Source organism: Lactuca serriola, chromosome 2 (assembly GCF_051521515.1).
Source record: "Lactuca serriola cultivar US96UC23 chromosome 2, Lser_US96UC23_V15, whole genome shotgun sequence".
Taxonomy (NCBI): Eukaryota; Viridiplantae; Streptophyta; class Magnoliopsida; order Asterales; family Asteraceae; genus Lactuca; species Lactuca serriola.
Window position 1 is genome coordinate 146,628,210 of NC_136409.1, and position 5,097 is coordinate 146,633,306.

A 5,097-nucleotide genomic window follows, 5' to 3' on the forward strand; every position below is an offset into this window, starting at 1 on the left:
TTTGATTTGGAGTTTGCACCACCCATTGAGGTGCAACGACTGGTGCGGGAGCTTCATGGGTTACAACAGACCACCGAGACTGTTGCGGAGATCACTGCCAAGTTTCGGGAGCGAGCTTTGTTAATTCCACAGTATGCTACTGATGAGGAGATGAGGCGGACCTGGTATCATTCCATGCTGAGGGATGATATTCAGGAGTTTGTGAGCTTTACGGGGTGCAACAGAACCCACATGTTGCATAAATCTTCGTTAGTAAACTTTTGTTACGGAATCCATAGGTCTTTCACAACAGAATGTGCAACAAAATTTTTCTGTAGCAAAATAGCTATGAACTATATCCATAGCAATGTCGTTGCAAATTAACTACAATTGTTTTCCATAGCTCGTTCGTAGAAAACTAACTTCGACCCTATCCATAGTTAATCTATCACAAATTAACTATAGACTAACCTCGTAGCTACTTTCCATCGTAAATCCACTACGCGTAATGTCGTAACAAAATTTTTGTAATGAATTTACTACGATCTAATTTTGTAGCAAATAATTGGTAGTAAATTTACTACGATCTATTTCTGTTGAAAATTTACTAAAATACACTTTTGTTGCAAATATTTCATAGTAAATTTACCACGACATACTTCCGTTGTAGAAAAAAAAATGTGACGGAATACATTTCATAGCAAAATCTATAGCAATTCAACTACATAATGCTACTTAAAATTATCCGTAGTAACTTCTTAAAAATATCAGTTGCAAAAAATGGTGACATGATTAGTTCAAATACATACAAAAATAATTCTGTTTTTTTTCCAAAGCAAATTTATAACAAAAGCAAGATTATGAAATTGAAATAACACTAAAGAAATTACATAAATTCTTAATAAAAAAATAGTTTATCATCAAATGAAATACCCCTTTGTCCAAAACACCAATCACATTAGTCTAATAGTCAAACTCAACTAGATATCCTAAAATGCAATCAACAAAAAAATGTATCACTGATTATTTGTGCTTCTCATATAATTGACGATGTTTCTCACATCATCCAACTTCATCCTTTGTTGGTTTATGGTTTCCTCTAATTTTCGGATCTCCGTCCTAATATGATGTATTTCAGAACTTGTATCCAGTGAAGTGCATGTTTGAGAGGAGTTTTTAGGAAAAATCAACCTGCCCTATGATCCAAGCACATAAACTCTTTTCTAACGATCATGTCCTCCAACAGTTGTATAAAACAGCTCACTTTCTGGAACTTCCTCTCCTAGCAATGGCAAATCCGCATGTCGAGACAAAAACAAATCCTATAATTGTATTTTGCATTAATATATAGTTTATTCAAGATTTTTTAATTTCCTATTATCAAATAAATGAAAAATAAACTTACATGAACTTCTTCGGCCTTTTTAACTTGAAAAAGTCTTTCCGTCATGATCCTTAGTATGAGTAAACATGAATACTTCATAGCATGACAAAGCTTTTACCATATATTGCTCCTACATTAATACCATATTGATTATGTCAAATATCACCACAAGATGTAATGAAAGAAATATATTATCAGACTAGACTATAATAGTTTACATTAACCAATAATAAACCAAGAAGGTGGTTATATTATACAGATATTATAGGATGCTATTACACTTTTCATAAATTGATTATAAGTAAAAATGAACGTAATATGCTATAATGCTTAAAACATACGTCCATTAGATCAAATGAAAATAAGATGCTAAAAAAATATTTAAATAATAAAATCACTTACCATATCAGCAACAAATTGTTAATGTGAAGCCGATCCACCGTTATGGGTAGATGGGGCTTTTCCACCCACTAAACCTTTAAGCCTGTTTTTTTTTTTTTGATCTGATTTTTTCTTGAAATCCTTTGAGTTCCATATTCCATTTTATATTTTCATTAACATGCCTTTGTAACAAGTGATGCATATTCTTACGTGGTCTAACTGGTCTTGTTGGAGCTCCTTTTAATGGGAATGAAGACATCTTTCTTGTAGAAATACAATATTACAAGTTTTAAATATACTCATTTGTAATAAAAAAAAAAATTGCAGGAACATGATACCATTAAAATTTAGAATATGAATAATAATTCGTTTACATATTCGGTTAATGCACAGGGGCCTAAGCTTGTTTTTGAACTAATCAGAATATAAGCATTATTCAATTACATATTCAGGATCAGAAGCATACACATAGTAACTAAAAGAACTTGATACCATTAAAATTGTTTCAATACCCACAAAAATTGAACAGATGAAGCATATAAGCCGTGCTAGGAGAAAATAAAAGAGAAGAAAAAACATGTTGTAGTTAATTATCGCCTTTTTCAATATTTGAAAGTCGATGTTTGAAGTTACAAAAAAACCATGTCATTGTAAATAAATGCCTGATCCTTTTCTTACTTTTGTTGTTGATGGCTAAAGAAGATGATCGAGGGAAGAATATAAAAGCGAAGGAAAAAAATTATACCTGGAAACACAAGGATGTAGTGGAAGGAATGGAAGGTTTGGGGGCTTAACAAAAGCTACCAACAGGGGGCAGAACGTAAGTAGTAGGGAGGTGAGTGGATGTAAGTGGACTGTGGTACACAGGGAGTGTTTATGTAATTCTGTTACACATGAACTATTTCTCTAATTAGGTAAAATGTTATAAGTGACATAAATATGAAAAAGTAAAAATAAATAAGCAATAAATTTATAAAATACAAATGATTTTTTTCAATCAACAACAGTTTGTTTCTAATTACTCAAAATCAGAGGGGAAAATACATTATTCAAGAGGAGCTATATTGTAAATATTTAAACCAATGAGGATTGCAGGACTGAAAGAAAAATTGAAAAGACTTAAATATCCCTGGTAGGAAAAAGCAACACAAGCCAAATGAATGTATGAATCCATCGGCATTTAGCCTTTCTTTCATACATTCAATTTCGATTTGTATTGTTCATTTCTAATATTTCTGTACGTATGTCAAAACTGTAAAAAAACAAAATATATTCAAACGGAAGCCATAACATCAGCAACATTAATGAAAATTTTCCCACACATCAACAACATACCATTATTTATTAAATTTCAAGAAATTACGAAGATTAAAGGCATTGACATCTATAAGTTGAATTCTTAAAAATATGAAACTATCAAATTAATGAAACATTAAAGATTTAAAAGTAGATGTTTACTTGAGAGAGAATGGTCAAACATGGATAAGATGCTAATTAACATAAATTTAAGTTTCTTGATTCCAAGTTCCAAATACGCTTGCTTCCTGAGGTGGTAACAGCTTTTGTTTGTTGTCTTCGTCTTCAATCTCACAGGATAAGATAGACATTGGCGGATATTAAATCCCCGGAGAAAGAGACATCATCGTCACTACTTGCCTTCGTCGGAGATAAATCGCACACGAGATTGGAGATTGGAATTCTTGAGCCGGAATGTGAAAATGAAAAGGAAAACGAAAAAGAAAAAGAAAAAGAAAAGGGGATTTGGTTATTAATTTAGGGTTTATTACTTTTTTTTTTTTAATTTTGTTATAACTCAAAGTAACCTTTTCCCGATTTCAAGGTTGACCGATTAGCACCAATGTTGACTAGTAACACACCAATCGTCTACACCCGACAAAAGTTGAGGATATACAAGGCAAAATTTGAGGATAAACAAAAAAAATTGACCAGTGCAACGCACGGACCTTTTCCTAGTTCTAATAAAAGAGTACGATTTATGTCTTGTGGCATATTTCTCGCCTGTTCGGTGAAAGTGAAGTTACTAAACTGTCATTCTTCTACTTTTAGTGATTAATTTCACAAATCAGTATGTTTCTGCTTCCTCAATTCCATCGGATTTATTTAGGCAATAACTGATTCAATTCCACGAATTCTCGAGAAATCAACAAGTCATCATCTCTAATTTTGAAAGGGATTGCTACATACATGCCTCTAAATACTCCATGTGTACTCGACGATCCGTGTTTCTTTTTTATTGTCGATTTCAAAATTCAAAATTGAGGTTAGTATATGTATCTTTCTTCTTCCAATTTGCAGATAAATTTTGCTAACCATTGATGAAATTAGTTTTTTTTTTTATTAATGTGAATGTACATCTGTGTATGAATTTAGTTTTTGGATTTTATATATTCATGGTTTTTTCATGATTTCGATGTTTATGTAAACAATGAAAGGTTTCTAATAGAGAAACCAAGTTTTGCCCTTCTAATTACTACTCGATTTGTATTTATGGTTGCTCAATTTGTAGTTACAGATGTGTGATGTTATACTGAAAATTTTTCTTTTGCCTACCACTTGCTTGATGGAATGTATAAGAGAAAATTATCCTGTTAATTTATGTTATGGTTTAAATTATTCTAAAGTACATATATGTAGTTTTAATTTAATTACAATCAATCTCATTCAGGTGATCTGTTGATTTCAGCAAATGGTTGAAAGATGTTAAATATGTTAATGGATGTCGCCATGAAATGAACATTAATTTGAATGAAATGGCAACTTTGGCAACACTCATGAAGACTTTGCTCTTAAATATTGGACCCTGTTCTGATAATCATATTTTGTTGAAATTTCCAGGTATTTAGAATAAACATGGATCATAATCCAACCCTTGAACTTTAAAGGACATGCCTTTTCAAACCCTGTTGATATAAAATGTAATATGGTGAATTGGTGATGTTATGCTACAAAAACGAGTCTCTAACTCGTGAAGGTACACTTGAAGAGATCTAATACAATGTTATTATAAACAAACTAACTCAAGATATATTGTACATTTGGACAATCTTCTGATCTTGATTGATAGATATATTTGATTGCCTAAGTCAAATGTGGACACCTAATTTTTCTTTCACCAAATGTTTTTTTTCTTATTATATCATCCGGCTATCATTTTCCATTGATAATACCCTTGATAACTTTAAAGGCGGCACCTTGGATGGTGTAAGTGAATTGTAACTATTCATACTCCACAAAAATGAAAGAGATGTCATCGAGTCTTGGTGAAATCTCCTATTCCATTAAGGTTCAATGGTGTGATCTAATTTTACAATATTGGTCACTAACTCAAACAA

The 5,097-nt window shown here is 31.6% G+C and overlaps 1 long non-coding RNA gene across 1 annotated transcript; it reads right to left on the bottom strand.

Moving 5' to 3' along the window:
* Nucleotides 1–898: 898 nt before the first annotated feature.
* LOC145090486 (uncharacterized) lies at nucleotides 899–3,679 on the bottom strand. The gene is made up of 4 exons (XR_013701607.1): nucleotides 3,203–3,679; nucleotides 2,490–2,642; nucleotides 1,385–1,493; nucleotides 899–1,301 (listed from the first exon to the last, which is right to left on the bottom strand). It is a non-coding gene; the product is annotated as an uncharacterized LOC145090486 (long non-coding RNA).
* Nucleotides 3,680–5,097: the final 1,418 nt, after the last annotated feature.